Source organism: Cupressus sempervirens, unplaced genomic scaffold (assembly GCF_028749045.1).
Source record: "Cupressus sempervirens isolate cs-2001-9-10 unplaced genomic scaffold, ASM2874904v1 CseChr00s100001_01, whole genome shotgun sequence".
Classification (NCBI taxonomy): domain Eukaryota; kingdom Viridiplantae; phylum Streptophyta; class Pinopsida; order Cupressales; family Cupressaceae; genus Cupressus; species Cupressus sempervirens.
The window spans coordinates 3,088,413-3,103,168 of NW_028322205.1; the positions used below are offsets into that span (position 1 = coordinate 3,088,413).

Consider the following 14,756-nt stretch of genomic DNA (forward strand, 5'->3'; position numbering starts at 1 on the left):
ATCCGGCTGTTCCAAATTCCCTATAAGACCCCCACAGGATGGCAGGACTTATAGCTTTGATACCACTGTAGTATCCTCCCCTATTTTTCCAAAATAAAGAAACCTGCAAGCTACTTTATGATATCAATTAATTTGCTTAATGACTCAACATAGCATTTTTTTGTCAAACACTTGCCACACATGCTACAATATATAGGAAAATCTGAAACTTCTTATTTGCTAATTAAATATTAATTTTTGCCATGTAAATGTGCTCATACAATTGTTTAACATGTTGCGACAAATATCAGTCTCGTATTCAACAACTACAATGCAAAAGTATAAAACTTTGACAGAAGAAACCTAGAATTAGTTGCTGTAGTATTTTTGCAGATGTAGTTGGCAGCCTTCTAAACCCCCAAATCAGCAAGAATAAACAATAAACTTGTTGCAAATACTGTTCATGCACTGTAGAAAATTCACTATTCATGCGCACTATAGCAACCACTATTCACGCGCACTGTAGCAAAACACTATTCATCCGCACTGTAGAAAAACACTATTCACGCACACTGTAGAAAAACACTATTAATCCATACTTTAGCAAAACACTAAATGAAACCCAGTGTGTTTGGAAACATCGTTAATCCTCCTGACTGTGTCTTTCAACAGCGAAGAGAATGCTAGCAAAAAGAGATTCCGTCCTCCAAGCCCGATAATCAGATATCCAACAACATAACATTAATCTTCATCCAAGCATACTAAAAAGAAGCTCTTCCATTTCTTTTATAGTGTTCTCAAAAGAGCTCAATCCTTCGTTTTCTCAATGTGGGATAAAACATAATTCCCTTTATGTAACTTATGTCTCAAATGTATTATAAAATAAAGGGGACTCTTTTAATTTAAATATTTCTCACAAACTATAGTCTATGCATTAATAAAGTTAAATATTTAAATTTAACTTTATAAAATAGCTTTATCAATGCATAATAAATCTTATCAATGATAAACAAGTCTTCTTGTCGATTTTAAATAATTACCATCGACATACTGCTGCCACTGGATGTCCGACCATGTCCAAGATGACTTACTATAAATAGTAAGAATGCCCAAAGTTGCCTCAAAACCCCTCACAAAGACCTGCAACTGAAACTATTTAGGCCAAATGGCCTCTAAGTCCCTTTAATGTCCTGGTTAGCCTACAGGACCATGGGGAAATAGGCTAACGACAACATCATGCTATGAATGCTAAAAAGGGGACATTACAGTTCCCCTTGAGTACTCTCCCGGAACACCACATCCCGATTGCCATACTAGACCACCACGACCCTTGAGATATCTTACCCCAATGCAAATCCAAACAATCAAGCAAACTAGATGTGCACCTAGTGCCACCCCCTTCGATACCACTCTGTATAGATAACTGGCTCCACAACACATCCCAAACACTGCTCACCATAAGCCCCCAATGGTCCTACTTGGACAAACCGCTTGCCTCCTACGATAGGACTAGGTACTCCGCTTCCCCAGCTTTCAGACATTAGACAACTCCCATTGAGTCATCACCAACATTGGCTCAACTACTCTGCTTCACTAAGTTAGGGACCCTTGTCTTCTCGCCAAACCTCACCACATCATGATAAGGTGGAGCTACTCTTCTTTGCTCCTAAAACTATGCGTCACCTCTATCTCATTTGGAGACTAGAGGGAAGGACTACTCTTCTTCGTCCCTCTTGAGGGAGGTCGACTACCTAAGCTACCCTTGATGCACGCTGGCACTTACCCTCCGCGGTTACACCTCAGCTCGGCTCTACACCTCACCTACACCACAACCATGCTAGTGGGAACATCAAATAGTACAACCCCAAGATTGCACCTCGACTTGGCTCCACGTCGTGCCTATACCTCAACTATGCTAGAGGGAACATCTCATAGCACAAAACCGTTGGATACACCTCAGATCCATCCCATGATAGGATCCTACACCACAACTATGCATGCCCAACACACAACATAGCCCCATCAAATACTCCTCAGCGTAACACAGTTCCTCGCATATAGCACACCTATGTGCACCCAACTTTGCCTCATAGGCCCATAGCCTGAGTTTCATCTTGTGAATCAATAGCCCCTTACAATAGATATGATGTTATGATTAGAAGTTTATATTACTTTGTAGTTTATATGATACTATGGGGCATTCTAATCTTAATTCATTCTTCTTAGCTGCATATGTATGTATATGTATGTATTAATGTATGTGTGTGTATAAATATATATTTTTAATTTCTACATGTTTTTGTGCTAATGAACCGAAACCACATTTCGAAATTTTTTCACACCAACAAACCGGTTCTTTGAACCCAAACTTGGACTCGAACTTGAACCGCTATCTTAGAATAAAGTAAATTATTGACCGTTAAATAGTTAATAAAACATTATTTTAATACCCTCACTTAATGCTCAACCTTTCAACAACACCAATAGAGCCCCTGAATTTTACGAACTTATTTGGACTAAGGGATTTGGTGAGGATATCTGTTGTCTAATCCACTGTTGGAACATACAACAACTGAATGGATTTGTCTTCAACAAGCATTTGAATGAGGTGACAATGAGTTTCCACAAGCTTGGCTCTTTCATGGAAGGTTGGATTCATGGCAAGTTTGAGAACTCCCTAATTATCACAAAACAAAGGAGTCAAGCCTGCTTGAGATATTTGCATATCCACAAGCACCCATTGAAGCCAAACTGCCTCACAAGCTTCTTTAATAGCTCCACAGTACTCTACTTCTGTCGAGGAAAGAGCCATAGCTTGTTGCTTCTTACTAGTCCATGTGATTGCACCAGATCACAAACTAAACACATACTTGGATGTCGATTTTCTGTCATCAATTGAAACCCTACCCAATCTAAATATGTGTAACTGAGAAGTCTAGAATCTTGATTTCGAGTGTACAAGAGTCCAAAATCATAAGTCCCCTTCACATAACGTAGCAAACGCTTCGCTGCTACCCAATGATCAGCCTTGGGTGCTGTCAAGAAGTGTGTGGTCAATCTAGTGGCAGTGAGATAGATGAGACTACCAACTAGTTATCTGAACAATGATTCATCTACTACAGGTGAATCGAACTTAGCTAACAACTTAAGCCCTTTTCCCATGGGTGTGGAGACATGTTTATAATCGTGCATTCGATACTTATCTAGAAGACTTCAAGCATACTTGGACTGGGAGATGGAGATATTACTCTTTGTCTACCAAACCTCAACACCTAAACAATAATAGATAAGTCCCAGATCTCTCATGTCAAATGAGCTGCACAAATTATGTTTGAGCTCACCAATCAACTGTTCTAAGCTGCCAATAATGATCAAGTCATCAACATGGACAACAACCAACAAAATCTCATTACCAACCTGCTTGACATACAAATAAAGATCAAATGGACATCTCTGATACCCATGATCTGTGAGGTACTTATGAATCTTAATATACCAAGCCTGAGGAGCCTGTTTTAGGCCATAGAGTGCTTTTACTAGTCTGCACACCTTGTGCTCTTGACTGACAACATTGAACCTTGGAGGTTGAGTCATATAGACTTCTTCCTTCAACTCATCGTTGAGGAAAGCACTCTTAACATCCATCTGATAAACCTTCCAACCAAACTGGACTGCTAGGCAAGGACAAGCGGAATGATATTAATCTTGACTGTAGGATTAAAAGTCTCCTCATAGTCAATGCCTTCTATGAGAACCCCCTAGCAATGAGATGAGCTTTATACTTATCAAGAGTTCCATCAGCTTTGTATTTCACCTTATACATCAATCTAAAGATAATGGGCTTCTTTGTTGAAGGAAGATCGGAAAGGACCCAAGTGTGATTCTTCCGAAGACTCTGATATTCAGCTTCTATAGCCTTTTCCCACTCAACTATCCCTTTAGCCTCTAAATATATTTGAGGCTCATAAACACTATGAATGTTGGCCATGAGTGTAATGTTCCCTTTTCTGGGATATTAGAAAAATTAATAGGCCAACCCAATTTATATTAATATTAACTATTGAGGACTTAATGCAAAAAATTGAAAGTCAATTTAATATTAAAGAAGGGGTTAGCAAGAGACAAATTGGCAAAAGGACAAGGATAGGATTAAGGAAGCTAAAGAGTCACGGGTTGGGTCCTTAAAAGATAGAGGAGTTCATTTTACACATGCTTAGATTTGAGATTGAATTTCTTATTACTCTTTGGAGAACTTTGGGAAGCTTCTAGCTTTCTCTTGTTGAGGCCCGAGGACAGGAAACCTTCAGGATTTCTAGGTGGATTTGACGTAGCCCCGATTCATCTTTTGTCGGCAATTCACATCTGGGATTATAGGTGCATGCTGTATTTTCTCTCCAATCTAACTGTAATACTGTTTTTAAGATTGGATTTTTATGCATATCATTGTTGTATTGCTGATTTATAATACAATAACAATTCTGAAGTTGTATTAAAACTGATTATTTTAATGAGCATTCTGGTTCATTTCTGGTTTAATCTGCTGGTTTTATTTGTAAAAGATTTATGTTGTTTTCTGAAAATTATTTCTAAACGAATTTGAGGAGAATATCCATCTGGGATATTATAGTGGTATCAAAGCATCGAACTTGTCATCCTGTTGGGTATAGTCAAAGGTTTCATCAAAAACCAATTTTTAGGAAGATTTTATTTTACAAAACGATATAACCTATATGTTCATGCTTAGTGGCTTGAGTTGGATAAATTTATGAGACTAAACTAAAGATGTGTGTGTGTGTGTGTGTGTGTGTGTGTGTGTGTGTGAGAGAGAGAGAGAGAGAGTCAAATAATAAATTGTTATATTAATAAAATATTAATGAATAGACATCTCGCATGAAGGGACATGTCTCATCCACAATATAAAGAGAGAATTGCTGCCCTTGGAAAACACGTACCTTAAAATAGGCAGTAATATTACATTTGCAGTGATCTAGGAAAATCAACATGGTATCATAGCCAGCCTGCAAAGGAATAGAATAAAATAGAAAAGAAAGTTAAACAAGAAGCAACATCATTAGCAGAGTCTACAAAGGAGGAAACATATATGTGATCATTTATAAGGTCAATGCTTTATGAAAAGCTTGAATTTTTTATAACTATATAGAATCTCTTATGAGAACAAGCCATCAAAATCTACTGAGCATATTGGGATTGGGCTTTAGTAACAGATCATGAGTCAAACGGAGACATTTAGTGTGGCCTCATGAAGGCACCATGATGGAGCTGCCTCAAGAAGACACTATCGAAGAGCTTACACGTGACTTGTGACAGAGACATGGTACCCAAAACTTTCGACCATAACTCATGATCAAATATGACATACTGGAGAAGTAAGGATATAAATGTAAGCCAATAACCAGATGGTAGGGATTAAAATAGAGAAGAAGCTGATAGCAATCATCAATGTGCCCAGGGATAAGACAAGTCAATCAAACCATTTGTCACATAAGCTTCTTATAGGTAGGCCGAGGCAACTGCCAAAATACAATGGTGAGTTTGAAATGTGCGTAGAAGGCATTTAATAATTCGGAGAAGTATCTAAGAGATACAAGTACCGAAAAAAAATCAAAAGAATCTACCCCCATTCATTGGTAGCAATTGCAAATAGGATAAAGTCAAGACCCTATTGTGATCTTGGAAAGTTGCTTACACGGACAAGAATAAAAAAAAGGTTATCCAGTGAGCAGGTAAGACATCTCATGAGAGCTTTGTCAATCAAACACGTAGAACGAGGAACATGAAAAGCCTGACGAGATATAACAATAGGCAAGACCCATCTCAAATATCGAGTAGGGGTCCTTAACACCATAAATCGGATGACATGCAAATTTTAATATTATGAACATAACATACTCTCGGTCATACAAGAATTTGCCAAACTCAAGACTATGTGGATATCAAGACTCCAAATCATATTAAAAATTTTAATATAATATATCACATCAGAACCTATAATACATAATGTTAAATAAAAGAAACAAGAATCTTTCTAAAGAAGAAATCTAGAGAGAGAACAAATTCTACGAGCTTATGTAGACAAGTTGAATAATGCCATTAATTTTTTATTGAATGACATTATCCCTTGATTACATAAGATAAGTATTTTGTTTTCTTAAGTACAATTTTTTTATGTATTACATTCCTAATATATAGTAAATCTCTTATTTGTATCTCTATACATATTATAAAGAGTTCTTTGCCTTGATCTTTTCTTCCAAGAATGTTCTTGCAAGAAAAGGGAGACTGATATCAAATTTAGAGGGATTCTGACATTTCTTCAGAGGCAACTTTAGATGAGGAGCTTAGATGAAATATATTCAGAGGGAGTTTGAAAGCCCTTGTGTGTGACTATATGATTTTAATGGGTCTACACCCTATGTACATATCATGAGGAAGTGACGACTTCCAAATGATTATCACTTGTACTTGCAAAAGTTATTGAAAGGTGACAATCTTACAATAACTTAATTTTCTATTATGATGGATATCTTACAATGTCTATGCAGATCATGATAGATTATACTTTGCATGGTGGGTTAAGTTCCTTAAATAGACCATGAATGTTTATATGGTACGCATTATGAAAATGTGTGTGCGTACACGTTATAAATATTTTGGGTACATGGTGAATGTTATGCAAATAGATGTTCAGATGAGCATTACACAAAGAACTTGGTGAATACCATGCGACTTGATGTTTAGAAGGCCATTGCTCACCGTAGTTGGTGAATATCTTGCAACTCGACATATAAAAGGTCATTACTAAAAGAGTACTTGGTGAATGAATGTCATGTGACATGAAATTCAGGAGGCCATTACTCTTAATATAATTTCTCAGAGTACTTGGTGAATATCACGTGACTTGACATTTTGTTGCCCATTACTCTTGATATCCTAATATGATATCTAAATGGTGAATATCTTCTTATCAAAGATATTCCTAAAATTTGTCATTCTTGTTTTTTTACATTTAAGTAAAATCTTGTGTTTATCCTCCCTAGCTAAGAGGTAGTGTTGATGTTTTGTACCTTGAGTTGGATAAACTCGTATGACTAAACTAAAGATACATGTGTGTGTGAGAGAGAGAGACATATATATGTATAGTTAAATAATAAATGATTATATTAATTAAATATTAAAGACATGTCTATCCATGTCTCATCCACAATATAAAGAGAGAGATTGCTGCCCTTGGTAAACACATGCTCTAAAACAGGCAATGCTATTCAATTTGCAAGCAATCTAGGAAAATCAACACCATCACCCTGCGTAATACATAAGAGTTATTTATAAAAAATAAAGTTTAGAGATAAAAGTATAGGCAAATAATAAGCTTTATGTCAAATGATTCATTCTGGAAAATACAAGAAGTTGTTGAGAGCTTATGAAGTATACTGGAGCAATTTGGAGACTATGTTCTAGGAAATTCAAATGGAATTAAAATGATTGAAATTTACAAAGGAGAAAACATTACTATTTAACACTGTATTTTTAATTGGTGAGCATGTGTTTATATTTCTCAAAGTGTTGCTCACAAGGAAACTTTGATAAATAAATTATTGGGGCGAATTGAATAATGAACATAGTTTCGTAAGAAGCGAACTAGATGCAACAAAATCCAATGTTATTTAGTTAGAGAATCCTATTTAAACTGCACTGGAAGCAACAAAGATATTGGGAAAGACTGATTAAAGTATGAAGTTGTGGTGTATTAAATAATTAGACAAACCCAATTATCGCCTAGCAATAAATTGGAGAGGACATGCTTGGAGTGAAATATTTAAGCAGTTGTTTTGGTTCATGAGTTGGAATTTAGAACTCAATTCTTCTAAACAGGAACTTCAAAATTCATCGGAAACGCAATGCATGTGGTTTAATACTGACAAGCAGAAATGACAAAAAATTGGTTGAACACTAGGATTTCATTCCTATGTACGCACTAGTCTAGAGGAGACTTTGTGTGGAGCCAGTAGCGACTAATATTTCCCAAAACTTGATCCACATATTAAGGCATTCGATTATTGGTTGAAACATGGTGCCAACTATATTCATATGCTTGAGCAGGAAATAGTAGAAAGAAATTTCATCTGCTTTTCTCTATTGTGAGACTTCTTCAACTACCTGATTAGTCATATAGAGATCCGACTGGAGCACACATTCGTATCATTTAATCGTCATCCTTAGCTGGAAGGTTTCAAGAGCCGCTTGGTAGAGTTGCAAAAGCACGATTGCAACATACTATTTTCCTAACTATTCAGAAACATTGATAAATTACAACAATTTATATTACTTTCCACATTCATCTAAAACAACAATATAGAAATAACAACTACTTTTCATAATCAGTTGAAAAAGAGTTCAACAGCTATAACGGAAATAACTAATTTCGATGTAAGTGAAAAGGAAATAATTGAATTAGTAGTTTAAGGGAAATGAAATAACTAAATTAACTGCAAAAACGTAATGTACATAAATGTAAACTAAATACTAAATTTAAAAATTATAAATTGATTTCTAAAACCAAAAAAGTTGTAAAATTTGAAAAAACCTACCTTGAACTTAGAGGAGACACTTGCCAAATCAAATCTTCTTGCTCCTCTTGCTCCTCTTGATCTTGCAATCCCTTGCAAAATCACCCACTAAGCTCTCACAAACTCATCCAAACTCTTTTGCACACTTAGCTCCTTGCTGCTCCAAAACAATGAAATGAAATGGTGAAATAAAAATGAGGTCTATTGGTCTTATTAAACCTTCAAATAGACCACATGTGACCCACACCCAATTAGGGTTAGCATGCATAAAAAACAAATCAAAAAATGAATGCAAAAAAGGCTTTTTTTAAAACTTTTTCGGCCATTCAGTCGGCCACACCCCACAAGCACCCTAGGAGCACCCCTGCACCCGAGCACCCGCCACGCACTCAGGTCTTGCATCCCACCTGGGTGCTCGACCGATGTAGCTGAGGTGCAGCAGAGCTATGAAGGCTCGCGAGGGTACTCGGGTGTGTGATGCTCCCACACCGGGCACGTACTCACACTGGGTGCTTCGGGTTTTTAACTCGGGTTTGTACACCTGGGTTACCAATTTGGGGTTGGGGATGGGTTCGGATATGACAACTCAATATGTGGGCTTGTGAAAAAAGAATGCATTGTGGTTCATATGGGTTTGTGTGTGTGTGTGTCTATATTTATACAAAATAATTAAGAGAAGTATACAAAATTGTAAAACTAAATCATTTCATAGTATGATGCTTGATCATTGATCAATGCCAAATGCCAATGATAAACATTAAAATATGATTCTAATGAAATCATCACATTGAATTACTAAATTACAAAATGAAAATGTACTTCATGAAAGTTTGAAAGTTGAAACATGATTCAATGTTTAATGTTCATCAATAATTGAAGTGTTCATCAATCATCGAATGGATTATCAAAATAATCATTGTCTATGGCATTTTTAGCAGCTGTAAGTGGATCCTTATCATTAGTAGAATAATGAGAGTAAATATGAAATAAAAGCACGTTGAGGCTTCATAATTGGCCGTTTTAGAGTTAGAACCAAAAATTAATAATTAGAAAAATAATTTTTATATGTTTTTGGTCCCACTTTGTAAGCTAGACATTGTGGGTTCTAATGGGGCCATGCGGGCCCTTGCTTAGTCTACCTGAGTTCGGTTTGGGTTCAAGCTGGGCGTGTGGGTCCTTTTGGGTCTATACAGGGTTGGGCACATACCCTGCTCGAACCCGAATGTGAACCTAGACCCGGTTCAAGGGTCCAAGGTGTGAAATCGGTAACTTAGGCAACAACACTTTGCTCAACTTTCTTCTCAATCAATCTCTCACATGCTCCTCTTCCAGCTTCAAAACCGATGGTATCAAATCTCTTAATAGATATTTTAGTGCAATTGTGACCCATTTGGTTTTACTCCTATTTAATTGAGCAATTGGATTCTAAATGGATAGCCTTTAGGTGGATATCATGCTATACTCCCACACACTCTGGAGATGATTCTACAAACCTTAAGTCCTCTTTTATAGAAAAAAGGAAAGGGCTAGAAATTACCATGAGTTTTGTTCCCAATAACTCTAGAAGCCCCTACCATTATGGAACGTTAAACTGCTTTATAGTATTTAATCTAACCATCTAGTGATATCTTTCCATTATAGACTTAAGCAGAATCTCCCATTACCCTAGTTAGGAATGATAGAGAACTTTTTTCTCTTAGGAAGCCAATGCTAGACAATCCTTCAGTTTCAAGATAATGTTAGATGTTAGTTGTTGGTATTGTTTTTGTGCAACAATGGTAAAATTTTCCACAGGTTGGTTAATGAGTTTGTTGTATTGCATTTTTAGCTTTTTTATGTAACTGTTACCTTAATTTTAAAATGTCATTAATGTAGAGAGTTCACACATAGTATTAATCAGAATTATGTGGTGTATAGGAGAATGTTCTACAAAAGAACCATAGAAAGAAAAACATATATGAAGTGAAGGATCAAAATGCAAGAAAACACTTTAGAAAAATAAAAGACAAAGTTTTACCGAGGATAAATATCCCTAACTCAATACCACTTCAAATGGAAAATGACTTCAACTCCATCATAAAAATTAGAATACAGCATCCCTACCAACTAGAGTTTAAGAAAGGGTTCATCCCATTATGTGTTGGTTAAGTGGTGTCGTTGTGAATACCACGATTCAAACACTTGCTAGGCCATTATGATCACAAGTCTATGCCTTCACTGATCCAATGTGATCATGGTTTGAACTTTGAACCTCAGCATTGTTATATGAAGATCAAGTCTTCCATTTCTAACCTCGCCAGTTCATAGCTCTGGGTCAAAACCATTTCATGTGGTACTGGATGGACTGTCATGCTAGTATCACCATGATGATATGTTGTCATTGATGTCAGCAAGATTGATGAAGTTTAAGACAAAGACATTAATAATGGTGCTTGACAAGAATATTCATGACCATATATCCATACCATAATTTCAATGTTCCATGACATCTTCATTATATATACATAAATATGATCAAGCAAGATGGGATACATAAAGAGATAAAGTTGCTTGAAGTGATAATGAAAAACAGTATTATCAATGATGAATCTCCAAGAGTTTGCCACAAATGCCAGTAGAAATGATATCAAAGTTTCTTTTATTACTAGTATAATTTAACACAACATTCTAAGGAACAATATTGGTGCACTATAATGTCCCCTTTTTCTGGGACATTAAAAATTGATAGACCAATCCCATATATGACCTTTGAGGACTTAATACAGAATTATTTAGTCAATTTTAATTAAAGGAGAGTTAATAAGAGATGAGTTGGTTTGAGGGACAGGGACAAGAATACAAAAGATGAACAGTCACAAGTTGGGTCTTTTAAAGGAGGAAAAGGAAGCTCATTTCCATATGCTTGGTTTATGATTCAGATTTCAATTTCTCTCTTCAGAGAATTATTTTGAAAGCTTCAACTTTCATCCAGCTTGAGGACATAAACTCTCGTGCCAATAGACAGTGGACACAAACCCATTGTCCATGGAGACGTCACACCAAGTGTCTCACATGTGTTTACAGGTTCTTTTCTTAGTATTCCAATCTAACTATAAAACTGTGTTTAAGATTGGATTTTTGAATGCTAGTTATTGTGTTGCTGATGTGTAATGCAATAACATATTCTCCGGTATTTTACGAGAATCTACTGGTTTATAATACATCTTCATATGTTTATGTTCTAAAAATTTTATTGAAATAAAATTGGGCCAAATATGCATTGGGGATATTTCAGTAGTACCAGCTTGTGTGGTTACAGTTCTGAAAAAGTTTTCATCTGGATGAAGAAATAGATATTTTATTCAAAACTGACAAGGAATCGTTCAGAAAGAGTGTGGTTGTCTGAGCGCATATAACTGGTGAACCAACTTGGCATCTGGAGTTTGTCGTTTAATTGAAGCTTATCGTTTGTGCAAAGCAACTATTCAATAGTTTCATTTGATGATTAATAATCAACCCAAATTAATATTTGTTAAGCAAGGATAAGGGAAAATATTTCTAATGACTGTAGTTGCACAGGTTTGTTGATATATTTGAATGTTTTAAAGTTATTTCTATTGCCAAGAGAAATAACTTAGCGTAAGAAGCACCTGAGATAATCATCGGTTCTTAGTGATATATGATCACCAAACTAGAGGCAGAGATTTCTATAGCTTGCAAACACAAATGAGGAGAAAAATAAATAAACAACTCTGAGTTCATTCTTCAACGAAGAATAAAATATTTGTGTCATGTTTTAATCAATTTGGGTGCCTACAGAAAAAATATAATATCATTTGATTTTTTTTAAAGACTATAACACCCAACAAATCTCAGTAATTTGTGATGAGTTGAGCTCTCACTTGTGAGTCTCGATCAAGAATAGGAAGTTGGCTTGTGGACAAAGTCAATTTTAATTAAAGGAGAGTGAATAAGAGACAAGTTGGCTTGAGGGACAAGGACAAGAATATAGAAGTTGAAGAGTCGCAGGTTGGGTCTTTTAAAGGAGGAGAAAGTCATTTCCATATGCTTGGTTTATGATTCAGATTTAAATTTCTCTCATTAGAGAGTTATTTCGAAAGCTGCAGCTTTCATCCAGCTTGAGGACGTAAACCCTCGTGCCAATAGACAATGGATGCAAACCCATTGTCTATGGAGAGGTCGCACCAAGTGTCTCACATGTGCTTACAAGTTCTTTTCTTAGTATTCCAATCTGACTATAAAACTGTGTTTAAGATTGGATTTTTGAATGCTAGTTATTTTATTTCTAATGTATAATTCAATAACATATTCTATGGTATTTTATGAGAATCTTCTGGTTATATTGTTGGTTTATAATGCATCTTCATATGTTTATGTTTTGAAAATTTTATTGAGATAAAATTGGGCCACTATCCATTGGGGATATTTCATGCACATGTTCACCATTTGTAACAAAGAAATATTAAGGAGAGAAGTAATTGAAACAACTTGATAATAGACAAAAATAATAACATATATTTAACTTCAAGAGCACACTACAGAAGGTAATGGCATCAGGAGCAACTACACTGGAACAGCAGAGAATATGGCAAACATATAAAAACTATAACCTACTCAAAATACAAAATACACATCAAGTCACACATGGGTGAGTGAGAAAACCTATGCTAAGTGAACATATTAAACAAGAAATGTTGCCCTTCATGAATCGCACATCATCTTCATAAACGGCTGAATAGATGTGAGCATGTATGTAGTCAAAGACGGTAGGCGTCACTCCAGACATTAGCAAGAAAATCAAAGAATGTTGGAAAATCTTGTAGACTGTGTAACAGTAAATATTCCAACTAAGACCCTTACCAGTGTCCCTGAACAAAGCCATAATGAGAGAAGGATGCCAGTTTGAATGTCTCTGTTCATTTTCTGGAAACGAGCAATGTAGGCTTACAGCAATCATAAATATTGTTTATCGAATATGATATATGGAAGATGGTGATTATGAAGGAAAACCAATAAGTCAAACTCTCCAGCCAAATCAACAAGGCCAGCAAATTTGGAAGGCTCGATTCAGAACTCCAATATGTCAGCATGGAAGATGGTATGAAATGATAGGCATGGTCAAAGAAACACACAAAGTGAAAAATTGGTGAATCAACAGAAGTATGTGGGCATGAACAAAAAAATGCCTGGATAATTACAGAGGAATTGGCAAGTCAAATGGTTGCCAGAAGCAGCGATATATCCTATATGTGTGTCTTCTGGAGTTGAGTTCTTGTGCATTCAAACCATCATTATGTAAATATGTTGAGAACCTATAATCTCATAATGTCTTGAAAAATCGCATTAAAGATTAAAGAAATTAATAATCTTGATATATGGTGTAATTTAAAAATTAGATGAAAAACATTATAATAATAATAAAAGGATGCAACCTTTGAAAAGTCTCGTACCAAGAGACATACTATTTCTCTAAAATGAGAATATAAATATTAAGTCTAATTTTTTAGAAAGATGCAAGTCAGCAGTTTGAGTAAATGTTCAAGGAGCAAGATAAGAAATATATATTCAGATTTTTCAATATAGTGTGTGTGTGTGTCTGTCTGTCTGTCTGTGTGGCTATGTGTGTCTGTGTGTGTGTCTGTGTGTGTCTTTGTGTGTGTGTGTCTGTGTGTCCGTGTCTGTGTGTGTGTCTCTGTGTGTGTGTGTGTCTCTTTGTTTGTGTGCGTGTCTCTGTGTGTGTGTCTGTGTGTGTTTGTGTGTGTGTTTGTGTGTCTGTGTGTCTCTGTGTGTGTGTGTGTGTGTGTGTGTGTGTGTGTTTATCAGAATATAAGAAAGAGTGAAAAGTTGAAGGAATTCGTTGGCTGACTTCAAAGCAAGAGAATTTAATACTATCCATTATCCATTGTAAGAGAAACAAGGATAAAAGTGGAAATTCAGATTTAAGTTCAGAAGTGAAATAGGTGATTTGCTTCAAGGTTGGTGCCTTCAGACAGTGGGATTTGTAGCTTCCAGCAAGTTGGTGCTTGTAAATTTTGAGGTTGGAACATACTAAATTTTGTAAAAGATCAAAGTTATATAAAAGCAATTATTTTTCCATGGTTTTCTCCGGCATTGGTTTTCCACGTAAATCACTGTGTATTTGTGTCCATGTGCATAATTGTTTATTTCAGCATCTAAAGTTATTGAAGT

The 14,756-nt window shown here is 35.7% G+C and overlaps 1 protein-coding gene across 2 annotated transcripts in view; it reads right to left on the reverse strand.

Moving 5' to 3' along the window:
- Positions 1–14,756, reverse strand: part of LOC149527872 (Pentatricopeptide repeat (PPR) superfamily protein) — a 188,843-nt gene that overhangs the window by 45,185 nt on the left and 128,902 nt on the right. The gene's annotated exons all lie outside the window — the stretch shown is intronic.